General features: G+C 36.3%; 1 long non-coding RNA gene across 3 annotated transcripts in view; it reads left to right on the forward strand.

The window, feature by feature from the left end:
* The window catches only part of LOC135412729 (uncharacterized), a 165519-nt gene extending 148669 nt beyond the window's left edge, over window positions 1–16850 (forward strand). For 2 of the 3 annotated variants that reach the window (XR_010429920.1, XR_010429921.1), the window contains one exon: window positions 12839–16850. This is a non-coding gene — a long non-coding RNA (uncharacterized LOC135412729). The remainder of the gene's footprint in view (window positions 1–12838) is intronic. The other variant, XR_010429922.1, reaches the window with a different exon arrangement.
* Window positions 16851–17892: the final 1042 nt, after the last annotated feature.

The raw sequence follows: 17892 nt of genomic DNA on the forward strand, positions 1-17892 counted from the left end.
GACGTCATGTTGCTCCTCGTTTGACCTCCTGAACTCCTTTCTAAAATGTGCTGGATCTATTACTTATATGCAGTGCTTGTATTGCTAAACCAGGACCAAACCAAGTATTGATAACCTTTCTTGAATTATCTTTCTGAGCTTGATCCTTTCACTAAGTGTCTAAAAATAGTTGTATCAGGACAACTAATGCACGCAGAAATCTGCAGCAGAAGTAGCTTCAAGGGACATTTAAGAGCTTTTTAGCTAGCTTTGGGGACTCAGAGCCTAATATTTAGACAGAATGAAATTGCTGTAAACAGAGGCAACTGAGTGGAAAAAGGACAGAGGGCAGAAAAAACTTTGAATGTGAAATGAAAAATTAAAACAAAGAGGAAAAGATTATTAAGAATGAAAAAATACCTCCGTTTTTCTTCCTAGTTATTATTTGTATAGTGAAATGTAAGAGGAAGGTGTAAATACGATAATAGACATTTCATTTCACATCATGCTCCTGTTTTATGTCTTCAGTTTTCTCTGAGTCAATCACAGCCCTTTGCTAATTACTGCCACAACAGTGAATAAATGGCAAAGAGAAATAAGCAACATTTGTGTTAGGGTGAGTGTAGTGACATTATCTCAAAAGAATGAGTTGATGTGGCAATGTTTTAAATATGAGCTGGCAACTGCTAGTGAGCTTGCACTGCCTGTTTTTAACCTTTAATTTGTGAGAATGCTGTGAATAAAGATTAACTTCCTTTACTTAATATTTATTTTTTCAGTGCCTTCAAATTGGAGCTGTCATCATTAATGTTTTGAAAAGTGGTTCAGTTTTCCAGGGCTTTCTGTAGGTTCCTGTTTGTCACATGATTCACTCTTCCAGTGTGAAAGAGTGGAAGATCAATGGAGGCCTTTTTTTCACATTACCTGAACAAGGAGGATTTCATAGTCTAGGAAATTCAGGATAAAACAAAAATTCACAGATGTTCATATTCAAAGACTATTGACATACCTTTCAGACAGCCATGGGATACCTCAGGCTCTGACTTCTGTTAGTTAACCTCCAAAATATAAGTCAGGAGAAGAACACACTGAATACAGAGGAAGTGATCAAATCCATAGAAGTTTGTGCTGAGCACAAGTGTTCAGATCTATATTTGCCAAACTTCCTGTAAAGCAAAGAAATTCTACTAAATGTTCTCACTTGCTTTCTCCACTCCCACCCTTCCTGTGCCTCAAACCACAGGATTTATGGAGCTTGGGAAGTGCATCTGTGATGTAAAAAACATAAGTTTAATGGCTGACCGAATCTTTGCAACCTAAAAGAGCAGCTCAGCCCCATAAATGTAACAGATCAGAGCTCTCTAGTTTTCTCAGTATCCCTTTAATAATCCTATATTAACTCCAATTTGCCATTCACTGATGTAGGGTATAGAAGCCTGATTTGCCACCCACCCACTTATTCATTGACATAAGTATTATAATTTTCAGGTTAATTGTTAAATGCCATTGTTTTTCCCTAACTGCCATGGCTAGCCAAGAGAGGAATGTTTAAAATTTTTATATTCAACAGGGAAAATGTTAAAAATGAGCAAAAAACCAGATTTGTTCGGAGAATCTTTTTGTTTTGAGACAAAGGGAAAAATCAGTTATTTGCACAAGCAAGGAATGTTTGCTTTCCCATGATTTCCTTACAAAATAAATAAAATATGACAAATAAAAGTGAGTCTGTATAAGCAACTTGTTCAAGTCAATATTCAGAGAGAAAAAATCATGTTTTATGGTGTGTGTGAATTGATGTCAGTTAAAACCAAGGACTCTTTGCATATTTCCAAGTAGGAACACCGCATATGGTCTCAGTATATAGCTTCCATGCTGTTAAAAAAATAATCCAACTTTTTTCTATCATCTTTTTTTAGGATAAAAAAGATAGTAAACTGTTGAAGTTACATTTGTCAAAGCTTAATTCGATGTTGGAAGCACACAAATGAAAACATAAAATGAGTTGCAAAGAATACATATAGAGACTGATAGTCTGCCTCTTATGAATGCTTTTAAATATGTATTTCCATTTACTTTCTCCAAAGTTAGAAAAAGAAAAATAAAGCAATTAATTATTACTAGGTGGGCAGCTTCTGCAATGGAATTTGGAAGTAATTTTTGTGATGGAACTGGTAAGATACACACCTGAGATGACAGGAAGACACTGGGGAGTTTTGAAGGAAAGTTATATAAACATGAAGTAAGGATAAAAGAGGGGAAAAGAAAATGAAGATAAAAAGAATTTAAATACCAGAGGGCAAGGTAAACAGAAAGCAAATTTATTGCTGGGTACTCTATTACCAACGAAGGACCCAAATAATATAATCAGAGTGAGTTTTCTTTTGTAAAATCAAAAGAAAATATCAATTTAAATTTGTCTCTGGCAGAGGAAACACGCTTGTGAGACAGAGGGTTTTCTCCATCACTCATTTTTGAATAGCAGCATTCAAATAGATGGGAAATGTAATAGGACAAGGTGTCTTATTTGTGAGTTCCTCTAGAGAAGAGTCATATTCTGCAGAGAAAATGCTACTTTACATTCCCCTGGTGGAGGTAACATTTAACTTTCCAAAAAGAGACCACGGGATATTCACAGAAAGTATTCATAGAATGTCCCTAAGCATGTGCCTTTTTTGTATCTGTGCTTCTGCCTTTGGGGGTTTTGGTTTCTGTTGTTCATGTGCAATCTCAGTTTGCTTCTTTACTATGTTAAGGTTGATGGCATTGTTATACCACCTTCCTTGGATATTTGCTGCACCTTTTAGTGGTAACACAGTGAATAGAAATATAATTCTGACAATAATTAGCTGAGAATGTGTGCATCATTGGAGAGACAAGGGAATATGTTTCCCGAAAATTTGTCAATGAAAGTGATTTTTAAAGCTCTGTCATGACTACTGGATTTAAATACTGAAAAGGTAGCTGGGACATCTGAACATTTCAGAAAGTGAGAGAGCTGCTATTAAAAAAAAAGGCTAGTTAGAGTGGCTAAGAATCAGCCTGGTGGGAACAGCAGACTGGAGGGATTTCCTGAGGGTCATTTCAACACTTTAACAGTGCATACACTGCTCTAGAGGTATTGTCAGAGTCAGAAACCTCCTAAAGCAACTCTTTGCTACAAATAAGTACATAATAAACTACTGTCCATGAGATGTGTTCAAATTCTGACAAAAAGCACAATGATGTGATATTTATATTCTATTTTCACAAGAGAGAGTGAAGATATTTATGAATGATTACTAAGTCAAATACTCATAAAAGTTCTCACAAAAGGCTTCTAATTTCTCAAGACTTGCCACAAAGTAGGGATGGATATAATCAAGAAATTAAAGAATGCCACATCCCTCCAGAGTGAGAGAAAGGTAGTAAGCTGAAAGCTGAATTGGGCTGTCCATGGGGAGCACACTACCTGTCTCTTGAAAGTGGAAGTGGCTCTCATGGGCATCCTGGTTCTTTGGGAGTCAGCTTGACTACGTGCTGGACACTTATCCAAGTGCTACTTTAATTGAGATTACTAAATGCTCGAGACTTGTAGTCTCAAACATGAAGTTGCAGAAACTGTGACATAAATCTAGTGAAAGAACAATAAATGTCTGATGTGAATCACAGATTTAAATTCTACTGATACTGTAGGAAAAAAGGAGGTTTAAATGGTACTTGGGAGATAGAAAACTCTCAGGTGTCTGCAAATGTGTTAAGGAGAAAGAAGAGAGCTAAAGAGGAGGGAAAAGATCATTCTGGATATTGGTGATGATTGAAGGAAAGAAAGGAAAGAAAGCAAGACTGAAGGCTAAATCAAAGAGAGATTAACAATCCAAAACTTAACTAGCCACAGATGAGTACAGCAGATCAGGTGAATAGAGGAGAAATTAGAAGACAACAGAGACTGAAAAAAAGTGTTTGATGTCACTGACAGCAAAAAAAGGTTGAGATCCTGACGTGCAGAAAAGCGAGTGCCAGAGAGATGAAAGAATGCGGTGAAGCACATGAAAATAAAAACCTGTTAAAAGGCATTTGTTCGAAATGTAAAAGAGAACTATCTCCAGTAAAACTCAACCATCTTCACTCAAAATTAAAAGCTGAAAGCACTGAAAAGCAGCAAGTCCAAGTAATGTACTAGTAATATTTCCTAAGTGAGTGGAGAGGTTGTTTCTGACTCCATTGAAATTTGGCAATGGACACTTGATTTTTGTGTACAGTCCACAAAAAGAATTCTTTGATTCTATGATTTTTCCTCTTTTAGGAAAACTTATTGTATTGCACAGTATAAAATTATACAAAAAATAAGAATTAAGAAAAGAATATATGTAACAAAATACGAAAACATGAGTAAGAATTCAAGGTAGTGTATATTCAGTTTAGCTTTCATAACACTAGTGAAAAAGACAGGGAGAAGAATAATGTTAGATGTAGGAAAGGAGGCATGAACAGGTTGAAACCAGACAGCTAGATCGACCATAAGCAATTCATAGTTGTATGAGCTACCTTAGATAGGATAAAACAACCTTAATTAAAAGTAACTACATTTACTTTGGATTTATAGCTAGTAAATTAGTAATATATGCTAATATGCTAATATGTGTGCTAATATATACTAATATGCTACCATTCAAATAGCAGCTCATTCACCTTGCTATCTTCAGCTTAATGTCATCCTTTGCTTTAATACATTCTTGTCACATATTACTGTATCAGACACTGCAATAATACCCAAATGTTTGGTAGATTCTGTATTCTATCAATGCAGAATTTCTGTGTTCTTACATGTTTCTGTTTGGGGTTTTTTTGCCTTTCCATGTACAATGATAACTTCATGATAAATTCAATCTACATTCATGTGCAATGATAAATTCATTCTCAATCTACTCTGATGCTTTCCATTTTTTAAATAGACGTTAGGCTTACGGGCTGTTATTCCCAGCATCTTTAGGTCCCTTTCTGAACATCAGCAGTACTGCTGAGATTCTTCAGTGGCAGGGTAGATTTGTTTGAGATACTCATCACTGGACCTGCAGTCCTATGCACCAGTTCTCTCAGAATTGCTGGCTTGAGATTTTCCTTTTCCTTTACCTCAGTACATTCAACTACTTACATTATTATTCTTTTTATCACGGTAATTTCCATTTCCATAACTTTGTTCCCACTGTCTCTCGTGCTCTCGTCCCTAGCTCAGTTGCACACACTGAAAACTGAAGCAACATATTCATTCATTTCAAGAGTACACAAACCTCTCTGCACAGATCCTGACAGTGGAAGGTCCAGTGTTATATGTTATCCCTCTTTGCCTCTTACAGTCTTTCACAACATTAGCTTCCAATAAATTCTCCAACATCACTTTGTGCTTTAATTTTTCCATTCAGGCACACAATTCAGTACTCCACTTTGTTGGAACTCATCTTCCAACATGTCTCTGGTACTCTAACTCTGTTACTCGCAGCCTGACGCATTTCACTGTTAATTCTGTTTCATCATTTTGCTCCCTGGGTACCTGTGACTTATATAAAAACTTTACTAACTTGTTTATATTATGGCAGTTTTTCTCTCTCTGTTTCATTAATATGTTTTCTAGCTTTCAGTGATGACATATGTGCCATTTTCTATGGCAAAGGAAAATAACAGGAATTTGGGGGGGACACATAGCTTTGCTAGTCAGTTTGGGTTAATCTTTTGTCAGTGTCAACAGCCTCCAGTTTCTCTAGCTCAGTTATGTGGAAGTTGAATCCACATGATTTCTGCTGTCAACTCTTTGGAGCAGGTGATTTGATTTCCCGTATGATTTCTGCTAAGATGTTTTTAACAGATTTTTTTTTCCCTTCAGCTTAAGAAGAATTATCTACTGGTTTCTGTTAATGCTCATTTTCAAATTATGCACTGCATTTTGATTCAATCTGTGCCAAACTATGTTTATTTGATATGAAATAATATTTTGCACTTTGGTAGTATCTTCTGCTTGAGCAAGTTAACTTGCTTTACAAATATTAATTAAGCTTCCCAAAGCCCTTTATGATTGAAAAAATGTAAATTATTTAAGGTAGCACATGGGTTAAAGCAGACAGATAGAGAAGCCACAGAAGAGCTGCCTCTAAAACTCAGTTCTCTGATTTAGCTGCAAGAAGTTATTTGCTCTCTGGTTTAACTTGGCATAGCTGGGTTAATGTCCCTCAGTCCACACCACTGTCAGTGCTTGGATTATCAGCTGAGGGGACTTTCATATTAAAGGATTTATGTGTAAATTATTTCTGTAGGGTTTGTTAAGCTTTCTCTTAAGATCAGATTTATTCATTATCCATATCTGAGTACTCCTGTCTTTATTAGATGGTTTTGTCCTCGCTCCTAGGAAACAGTACCAGAACCTGGAGGTTTCCAAGGTCTCTGGATGTACAGATTTGAGCTGTAAATGCATAAAGAAAAAATCTTCACCTCATAGTTATAATCTAGAAACCATTCTTAAAAAAAAATAAGATGATAGAGGAAATTATAAAATTTGGATAACTCACACATGGAATTCTGCAAATGATTCAAATGAGCAAACTGTCTGCTGCATGTAACAGTTTTCTCCTCCCTTTCCACATACAAGGCTCTGCTCCTCTGAACTGGCAGATAAAAAACCAAGCAAACCTTTGTGAATCCATAGCCCTGTTCTTGAGCATCTTCTCATGATGAAAAGCTTTTACTTCTTGAATGCTTAATTATCCAATTGAAAGTCTGTATAAGCCAAAATAATAGATTGCAGATATTCATGGCAGGTGAGTGTTTGTGTTCTTCTTTTCATTGCTTTTTTTTCATGTAAAAGTGATAAAGTCGATATAGTAAAAATAAACCTGTGATGACATATCCTGGAATGAAAAACAAAACCAAGTTAAGAGCAAAATAAAAATCTTATCATGCTGATGGAACTGTACACCAGGTAAAACACATTAATGTACTTTGAAGATTATGCTAGGACTCAGAATATGCTTTCCCTCTGAGAATAAGAGGGGGAAATGTCAGTCATGTAATTTTTTCAAAGATATATGTAAAGGATTTTGGTCTATGAAAAATTTAGATGAGAGCACCTAGTGAGCTTTATTACCTTCAGATTTATGCAGATGGTGAGTGGGTTTATTTCAGAGTGAAGACTTATATGCCAAAAATTCTCATACATCCTGGTTTTGCCACTTAGGAGCTTTTTTAGGATATGGCTCTTATGGCAGTAATATAAAAGTCTTGCTCATGTTGCATCTCAAACTACTGCACCGGGCTTTTACCTCTTTTCTGCTTTGTACATAATGTGAGCAATTTCACTCATTCAGTGGTATTTTGCTGTGCTTTCCTGTTTCTGGATATTTACCTTCCACCATTTGTGGTCTCAATTAAGACCACTGTTTGTGCTCTTAATGAATTTAGATCAAATTTTTTGAAGTGAGGTGCTGCTCACCGTGAGTAGGAGCATCACAAAATGGTTCATGTGGTGCATAAGTCATCAGAATATTTTGAAAAATCAAGAAAGTAGCTCCACGGTTATGCAAAAAAAAAAAAAAAAAAACTGCATAGAAATGTTTTGCATCTCTGAATTGTTTTTCTTACTAAGGAGTCACCTTTTGCCTATTTATGAATTTTTGTTTTGCTCTCAGGCATTTATTTTTCTCCGTTCTAGTCCAGTTGTTTGGGAAATAATTTCACAAGGTTTTCTGCAGAAGAATAATTAGTAAGGAACGCATTAAGAGATTACATATGGAATATACACAGACATTTTCGACCCATGTTTAAGTTTTTTGTGTCTCTCAGAGCGTGTCACCTACATCTGATTAAGGAGGTATATTTGTCTCACATCTTGTGTCCCCTACTATACTGACTTCACTGTGTAGTTAGGGGGTGATCTACTCTGCTGATAATCAGTGGAGGAAGAAGGCTGCATACTGAGAATTAGTTTCCTCTTCAGATTTGTCATTTAGCAGAAGATGGATTTATTATCGACAGCCTTTTGGTAACACTAGAATAGAAAAATAGATGTCTATGCTTCATTGCTTTGTCTTTAATACCTCTTCAGAATCTCTGTAATGTATTCCAATATTATATATATTTGGTGGTATATTTCTTTAAACATCTATTTACTGGCATTTTTGACCTCAGTACTTCCATTTTATGGTTGTTGTTATATAGATACAGAAGAGATTTGTCCTTTCGGTTTGTGGATGGAATTGGTGTGGATCATCCAGAAGTCCGTAACATCAATAACACAGTCACATCCCCATAAAGCACAGTATTGTTTTCTTCAGAGTATCATAATTTGGATACATTTAGATAATAATGTATTTGCTCATCTTGAAGTATAAAGATAATAAATACTGTGAAATCTTAAGATGAGAGTCTGTGAACCTGAAAATAAAAGAGAGGCTTTGTTTTACATATGGTATATTTCTGTTGTTTGGATGGTTTTCCAGATAACCATCTGTAACAGAGAAAAGATGGCAAGCAAACTGATTTCTCATATTTGGTTGCCAAGATTCATTAATATCTGCTTAGTATGGCACGTTGCCTAATCAGAGGCTGGTTAGAATCTCCATCACAGGTTTCAAATAATGTGTTAAGAGCCTGCCTTTGGGCAGGCCCTTTGGCATCAATCTAACAAATTTCTGCACATATGATTAAACTTTGTGTAGAACTGTACCTGCTAAAAAGAAAGAAAGAAAGAAAAATTAAAACAAGGAAGCGGGTGAGGAAAAGGGAAAGGACTAACAAGACAATGTAAGTGAACACAAAGCCAGTTCCGACTGCCAGCAAAAGCATAGTGCCTCCAGTCAGGAGAAATCTAGGGAGATTATTTGGGCTAGAATACAAAAGTGTGGGTAACAGGTGATAGTAAACAATAGCACCAGGAGAGACCCAAATCAATCACCTGAAATTAGGGCACATGTTACCCAGTAAACTTAGTAAGTGAATAAGGTACTCCAGATGCTTGATCCAAACTCTGCTAAAGTCGGTGTCAAGTTTCCCCAGTAATTTCAGGAGACTTCATGTTCCCTAGTACCTTCTACACAGAAAGAATCTATCTATGTATAGTTGTATCTAAGAAGAACAAACTCTCAACAGCATCAGTAAAATTCAAGGGATCTAGCAAAGACCAAAAATATAAATAATAGCAATGATCTAATATAAAAATAAGTCTTATTAACTTTATCAACCTACTTTATTGACTTTATTAACCAAATAAATATACTGATCTGTACATAATTTACATAATTATACTTGTATAATGCTTTCTTCATTTTTTTACTTAGATTGTGGCCCATTTTAATAAATCTCCTCTCCAGTTGTCTGTTTGTAGAGATCTCCTTGATCTTCTTAAGGAGATTAATCAACTGAAATTGGTATGGCCTCTGTGAGAGATATTTGATAATAATTACTATTTCTGTAGTTATTTTTGCCTCATATAATAGTATGTAATTCCTGTTACATGCTAATAAAGAGTGCTATATTAGCACTATTTTGATATTATGATGGGAAAATAATTATGTGCATCCTTTCAATTAAGGTGATTATTTTGTTTTGCTGGGGGGGAGTATTTCAGCAGAAAATACAAAATGAAGGCTGGATGGGAAAAAAGCCTGGAAATTCTCGACTCTGCATTCTGAAGATGTAAAATCCAAATGGAGTACATGCTATAGTTTGGAAGTCTTTCTATAATGTTTACTATGTCTTATTTTCTTTTAGTTTATCCCAAACAGCCTTCAGAACTCATGCAAAAAGTCACATATTTTCATTTAAGGGGACTGATTCCTTATGATTGTGCTGCAACAATTCCTATATTGCTTTTCCAACAATTTCACCCCTGACTTGTGCAAGAATCAGAATTGATAATATACAATGGATTATCAAAGAGGTAAAGAGGCAGTGAGGCATCTCAGCTTTCAGGGATGGCTTTATGCTTTCAGAAAAACCTAAGTTTTTTATCATCCTTGGGATCTCACAACAGCACTAATAACAACAACAAAGCAACAAAAACTCTAACCTGACCAACCACATAAGGGCAGTTTTTTCCTTCTTAGTGGCTTGAAAGCACCACCTCTGACACCTTTTGTCACCTTTTGACATCACTGAAGCAATTAAAAATTGCCATCTGTCAATATTTGATGGTTTACTCCTTTTGATCACTCCTCAAGTGAGGATGATTGTCTCTGACCTTCAACATCCATTCCTTTCATATCCATTCCAGTGCTTAAGAACACTCCTGTACTTAGCCTGTTCTAACACTTAAAACTATACTTAGCTTGTAGTAAACAATGATGAAAAATCACTAAAGCAATCCTTTTGTTCACTGCAGTGACATTTCCTCTAATTAAATTTTCATCTCTGAAGGTATTTGGGCCTCTCTAGTCCATCTGGGATATGTTTGCCCTGAGCATTGCCTCAGGCCAAATGTATTTTTGTTGATACGCTGAACAGCATGCTGTCCTCAGTGACTGTGGGTATTCCCCACTGGTGGTTTATTTAGAAGATTATTTTACCAGTTTCAAAGTACTTTTTCTGAAGGTTTTTTTTTTCTTTTTTTTTTTTTTTTTCTGAAAAGAAGCGAGCACTGAATGCCCCCCCGATGCCCTCTCCTCTGTAAATCCCTGTGATGTTGTGTTTATTTCAAGGCATCTTTTCAACAGGCTGTATGTTGTCATAGGATGTGATAGAGGGGACCACGCTTCCACAGAGGTCAAGAGCCACTTGAGGGACTTTCTCTTCATATTTTTGTGCGGTTTGAGCATCAGCATCTAATTTTGATGCTTTTCTAATTCTTTTGAGATAATAGAGTCTCATCCTAAATAGAAGACTGCATGAGTTCTTTTAGTGTAATTGTTGATTTGACTGTACTACAGCTCTGATATAATTTAGGAATATCATATTTCAGTAAAAGTTGAGGTTTCATTTTCAAGGGAATCTGATTATTCAGTAACTAACATTCCAAAACAATTTTATCATACTGACAGACCTGGGCAAAGGTAGCAGCCTTCATTACCAGAAACTATCACTTTGCAAATTACTTCTCAAACTTTTTAAAAACCTAGACAGTCTCTTTTTCTTTTTCCTCAAACTTTTACACTGAAATAAATACAAGGGCAACTTACTGAAAGAAAAGAAAGGACATGGAGAAAATAGGAACAAACCACCTGTGGATTATTGACATTTCTGTGGTTAAAATTCAATAATTCTAAATAAAATCATGCTGTTTGGAAAGCAAAATTATGGCTTTCAAAGTTGCATAGTTTGACTTTTCCTTGCTTTTTACATCAAAACCAGTAACTCGTAAGGAGTTGCTTTATTTACAAGGTTAAAAATATTGAGATATCACAATGGCAGTAATAAGTCATTTAATAGACAGTGAATGGCTTGCTTGTCCCAGTTGGATTGCATCTGTTTTACGAGGTGTATTGTCATTTCCACTTCTTGCAAACAGAGTGAAAAAATGAGATATAGAAGTGTCAAATTGGAACAATGATGGTGTTTTATGTCGATTTTGCACAGATGCAAATGAAACAAAGAAAAAAACAAGGATAGTAGATAGTGGAATCTTAATTATTCTGATTTCACCCTTTGCTTTTGGGCTACAAAGCTCAATTCTCTATGAAAACTGTATAAATGCAGAATTTCTCTTAGGATATCATACTCTGGATTGACCTCAAAATGAAATAAAAATCCAGCAATGGCAGGCAGACCCCTTGACTGACCAGACTTATGCCAAAAAGTTTAAAGAGCTTGGGATATTTGGTGTGGAAGAAAAAACCTTACTTCTAAGGGAATGCTAAGAAATTATTGCAATGACTGCCTTGGTAGCTTTGGATAAATACTCTTAAGGGTTCAAATACCATCTCAGTAAGTTCTGAGAAGCTCTATGTTATCTATTAGGCTTTTCTAAAACTTTACATAAATCTCTGATTGTACTTTCTATCTCTGAAATGCTCAGTTATGCAAGGGGTGGGGAAATGACATTGTAGAATATGTACAGCTATTTATTGGTCCTGGAACTTTTTCATTTTGAGAGTTTTGTATAGCTCAAGGTATTCCTCCTAAACAAGAAAAAGCCATTTTTATTACTGCATTTGCTCATTTTCTTCTTAAAATTGCATTACTATGTATAGACTTTCATTCCATACTTGGTAACTACTTTTTTACCCATCCTACATGACATAACTAACTCATGAATGACAAATCTGAAGGAAAGTGGGTCTGAAGCCCTTTTTTCCTTCCTTTTTGAACCTGAAAAGGACAAAGTTTTTCTTCTGCATATATGGAAATGGACACAGCACAGCTCCAGCATTAGGCAGAAAAGGAACAGCTGCAAGAGCAATATAAACCCAGGCTGCATTATGAACTTATTTGAACTTTAAAGAATAGCTGTAGCTGTATCTCACAAGTAAAGACTATCTGTCAGCACTGTTAAGTTTAATATTTTATCTGGGGAGTTCAACCTACCTTTTAGGTATCAAGGGACCTGTCTGTACTGACAACAAGAACCCTCCAGTTCCCTAACCAGAGCCCAAGCTCCTGTCTCTTTGCTTATAAGTAAATTTACTGTGAAAAAGAAAAAAAAAAGAGTTCTTAATAGTTCTTAATGCCTTTCTAGCAGTAATTTTTTAAGCCATGTAATTTCATCTTGAGGCAAAAATATTTGCTCAGAAAAAAAAATGTCAAAATATTTGTTCAGAAAAAAAATAATGTCAAACCTGAACACTTGCATAAAAAGCAAAGATAAAGTATTTTATGACTGTTTTAAGCTAAATGTTCCATTCAGGCAATTTCACCACCTCTTATAAAGGACTCTTCTAGTAATGTTGCCAATTTGATTTTTTAGGAAAGTCTTGAGGAAATCCAAGCACCTAAGGAATCTACGTAAGAAGATACTTCATCCTTCTGGAAACTTGTTAAAAAGGACTAAGAGAAAGGCCTTTTTTACTGACTTAGCGCAGCCCAGGTAGGAATGCACCTGGCACTGGATGCAGACAACAGCTGTCTCACCAGCATCCATAATCTGTACTGGTGGCTTCCTGGCTGTACCTGTGTGCCCTGAATGTAAAAAGCATCTGTTTCACATTTATTCATTTACTCAGATGGCATTATCTACATTACTTGCTACCTTTGGACACAAGACTCTCATTTATAATTCATAGTACACAGATGCTTACAGAGAGTAGAAGCTTTGGCTACATTACCTGTCACTCTTAGTATATTTTGTATTCATGGTGGGTAAATATACAAGTATAAAGCTGCCATATTGTGTATGACTATCTATAATGCATTAGCAAACAGTTGTTTGATCATTTATACTGTCATTCTTTGTGGTTGAAATGATGTTAGAATGAAAAATGAAACAAACTGTGGGTTCACTTTCCCTAATTTTCTTTTTCTCTCTCTTTCTGTGCAGTGCCGGTACTTTCCAAGTTTTTTGGAAAATGAAGGTGATTTTGACTCATTTTGTTCCTCTTGCTCTTCTCTTTGTATGATTATCATTCAGGACTCGGTCAGCTATTCAATAAGTTCACCAGTGCAGCTGGCTTCAGAAGAAGATGTTTCCTATTCTTTGCGTTCATAGGCTCATAAATCCAGCCTGCTGAGAATATTAAAAGGAGAAAAATACTCAGGCAGGAATAAAGCATATCAGAAAGAGAGAGTGAATGTAACTGGGGAAACATTTACTCAAAATTACATATTAAGCAATTTGCTCTTTAATACTGAAGGAATATATAGAGAAAATATATTAACTGTACTTACCAAGAGCCCTCTGAATCCATCAAATGCTGTTAAAACCAGCCATTTTTGAACAAGAAGAACATTCTGTATACCATGTATTGTTTTCAAAAGTTATTTTTAGTGCAGTAAATATTAAAGAATGTCATTGTCCCTTGCATGAGCTCTCACTCATTTTTCAGGAAGCTTTGCCAGAGATGCTTGACTTAAGAACCCATTAAAATGAAAATGTACTCAGGAACCTTGCAGGAACAGTGCTTGAAGACATGGGTGCCAAGCATGCTTGGCAGCCTGGAAAGCTTACAGAGCTCTCTGAACAGGAATGCCATCACATTAAAGAATTAGCATAGCCCCAGGCACCAGTCTTTTTTTTTTTTTCCAGTAGATGTGAATGACATTTTGTATCTGAGGCAGTGTTTAAAATATTCCTTACTCGCACATAAGTTTTTTATGACTACATTAAAAAGCAAAAGGTTGGTTTGTTCCTGTTGACATTTGTTCCTATTCCTCTCTCTCACTGGGCACTACATCTCAAATAAAGCTTTGATGTTCATCTCGCCTTCCACAGCTTTCTCACTCTCTCCAAATATTACTACTGCCTCCTGCTCAGACTTCTTCTGCTAGGCAGAATCTGTTCTGTCATTCTTCCTAAAGTCTACCAGATGCCACAAATTCAGTAAACTCCCAAAAAAATCCCTGAAAGTCTTTTACCTTCTCAGTAGTGCCTCCTTTCAAAGGTTCGCTCTTTGAAAATGCAGATAAAATATATTAATAAATACAGAAAGAATCTGAATATCAGTATTGAGGAGCCTAAAATGAACTTCTCTATTCACTGACCCTAGTCTATGAGAATTGAAGTTGGGGAAAATTGGAGAAATAATCACTCAGCAGCCTCATCAATCAAACCAGCAGCTTAGGCTGCTAATTATTCCCTGGTGCAGATACCTGAGAATTGAGAATTACAAATATGTGGCTATTCTGACCACTCACCAAGGAAACTCAGGTTATTGATTCCACTACGTGAAAATAATCCACCTAACTCTCAGTTTCTTTCTCTTGGGAAATCTTCTTGCATAAGGTTCTCTGACAAAGAACATTTAACCAAAAAATATAGTTGCTGACGGCTAAGCTTCATATTATCCTAATGGACTCCATTTTGCCAATTGCTTTCTGTACAGAAAAATAAAACAAAAATAAAACTTGTCTTTTCTCCCCATTAGTCAAATTCTCTGCATAGAAGCAGCTCATACCTTTGTTCATTAGGCTGCACACAGCCTGAAAGGCTGGGTCAGGAGGCTGCAGTTGTTTCTGGTTTCCTACATCCATGTGATACTATTTGAAATTGCTCCATCCATCAGGCTACTGCAGATTGTTCTTTCAGTCTGTATTAATCACAGTGGACTAATCTCACTGCACTGATGGTGTTTACATGGGACAAGAACAGTCATGACCTGAGTTTGGTGGCTTGTTTCTCAATGAAAATCAGAACAAGTAGTGCCTGAACTCTCCAGTGTCTGGGGATGGTTACTCTTAAGTGTTTTACAGAGACATGCCACGGGAAGAAGAAGGTATCGTGTTTCCATGTAAGAGCTTCCAACAGTTTGTCCCTGACAAATTCCAGATATAGATTTCCATTTTAGAGACTGTGAACAGCTAAGAACAGAGAAAGCGAATTAGGTCGAAGAGCTGCTAAGACATTTTGAAGTGAGATCTCAAAAAGCATGATATTTAGCCTAGCTTGGTAATTTCATGTAGGGGTCAAATACTATCTCTATGACTTCCCACCCACAATTCAAAATTTTGTTTAATTTCTATGTTATACTTCAGGAAGTAGTGCCAATTTTTTACCAAACAGTGTTCTAATTTTCAGCAACTGCATTCTAGATTTCTGGAGCTTATTGCTAAGTAACTTTGGAAAGTTTGTATCAATGTTATTAGCGTTATTTACCTTTTAAAGCATGACTTCACTGCTAGTCCCTAAAAATATCTGTGCTAGAGGTATTTTTTACCCTTGATTGCGATGGACGCCTGTTGAAAACTCTGAATCTGGTAACAAAACTTTCATGGCACAGAGCCTGAGAATCCTCAAACATCACTGCAGTCTTCAGCTTAAATCCATAAACACTCTAGTATAGACAGTTACAACAGATTTTCACACTTTCATAAAAAAGCACAGTGCACAATTTTGATATTTTTTTTTAGAAAAGCCCTCATTGCCTCACTGTTCTAAGGCCACTTTGGTACAAGGATTTGTTATCTTGGCTGACAACTGCACTGAAGCCCATAAGAATCTCCTTTTTTTGCTCTAACAGGCAAATTCCCTGTTTTCTGAGAATCCTTTCTAGGAAGGCAGTGCTGAATGTGTATCAGACTTGAAAAGAAAGCCTATCTATGCTGCCATTTTCGCTTTTTATTTTTCTAATTTGGAACTCAGCTCACATCCAGCCCGAAGAAGCAATTCTGCGTGTGGAAAATGCTGCAGCTGGTTTCCTCCAGTGCTTCCCGTATTCATAGCGAGGGAGGCAGTGGTGGGCTTACACAAGATTGGCTTAAATGGGAAATCAATACTGGTTCCTCAGTTCCTACAAAAGAGCTGAACTGGGCTGGATTGGCTCCAAGCAGAAAAAAAGGAGTTAAGTGGAAAAAACTGGCTGCCAGTGGGATAGGTACTCTGCTGCATACGAGGCTGTTTGGGTCTCTGCCACTGAACCCATCACAAGAAGTCTGAGATAACCTGGCTTACCTCCTACCATCTGGTTTTCAATGAATGATAAATATTGGAAAAATAAAAGTTGGAGGCTTTTTTTCCCTAGGCATATATTAGCTTATAAATACATAAATGTTTCTGTTCAGCATCAGTAGAATTTGTACCTTATACTGTACTAACCAGTTACAAAAGGGGTTGAAAACTTGTTCTGCAGATGAAAAGTGAAATCATTGGTGTGATTCCTTGTTCTACAGCTAAGGAGAAACATGTGATCTAATTAGCAATTCCATCAGACATTGCTCAGTGATTGGAACTTAGTTTCGCAGGGTCTCACTTGACAAGACTTTCCATTTAATCTCTTGTATTTAAATTTTCTATGAAATAAATCTCAATAAAATTCACATTTCCGAAATCTCTGCTTGTGTGCCATTTTATTTAATTGAACTTAAAAGAAAAACCAACAGTGATAGTGAAAACACTGTAATAACTTAACTGTTGTGTTTTCCTGTATGGTCAGTCCATCAGTTTGTTTATTCTTTAACCTCTGCTAGTGCTGTGCTGAATTCAGAGACATAGGTTATGAACTACCATTTCTGTCATTTTTAACAACACAACAAAAATGGGAGAAGGATGTTTTTACTGAAGATCCTTCCTGCATTGAAGTCAGATTCCTGGGGAACCTGCTGTTCCCCAAATAGTCCCACAGCCAGAGAAGCAAAGGGTGAATCTTACAGGGGAAACAGAGAAGGTACAAAAATTTCTTTTTATTTCGAAACCCATCACCAAGAATGAGTACTTTTGCGCTGGGTAAGTAACACAGGATATCTCCAGTCACATGTAATAAATACTGCCTTCCTCAAGTAAATAATAAGTGGGTTTAGATCTGTACTAAGCCTTCTTTTTTCTTAATGTCTACCACTACTAGAGAGTGAAGTCATGCTGTGATAAATGCAACAGGTGTAGTAATGACTGTGCAGACTTTCTTTCCTCTTCGATGGCTGATAATAAAACTCTGTGTTCTGTAATCACAAAGCTTTTTTTTTTTTCAAATTGTAGTGTGTCACTTACATAATGTGTCCTTTGAAATATGTTTTTATTCTACCACAATGATAATCGAAGATCATGGGAAGTTTTTTCTCCCCTCTGCCTTCCGGATCCTGTCCACTCTTTGTCAGCCAAGCATTTTCCTCTTTACTTTCTTGTTACCTCAAAAGCACTGAACAGTGATACCCAGTATTTTTTTGGTCCTGATGCCTGGTTTCACTTATTGTTCTGAATCAGTAGCTATTGTTACTTCGAGCCACTTCAGCTATTCCTGCATTTCTTCACGTTTTTTTAGTGGTTTGAAGAGATGCTTGAAAGAGTACTATAAAGTGAAGTCTCAAGGCTTCATGTGATCCAGTTTCTAGTGAGTGAATCTTTAAGAACTTCACAACTGCATGTGTTTGCCAGAG

This window comes from Pseudopipra pipra, chromosome 4 (genome assembly GCF_036250125.1).
Source record: "Pseudopipra pipra isolate bDixPip1 chromosome 4, bDixPip1.hap1, whole genome shotgun sequence".
Classification (NCBI taxonomy): domain Eukaryota; kingdom Metazoa; phylum Chordata; class Aves; order Passeriformes; family Pipridae; genus Pseudopipra; species Pseudopipra pipra.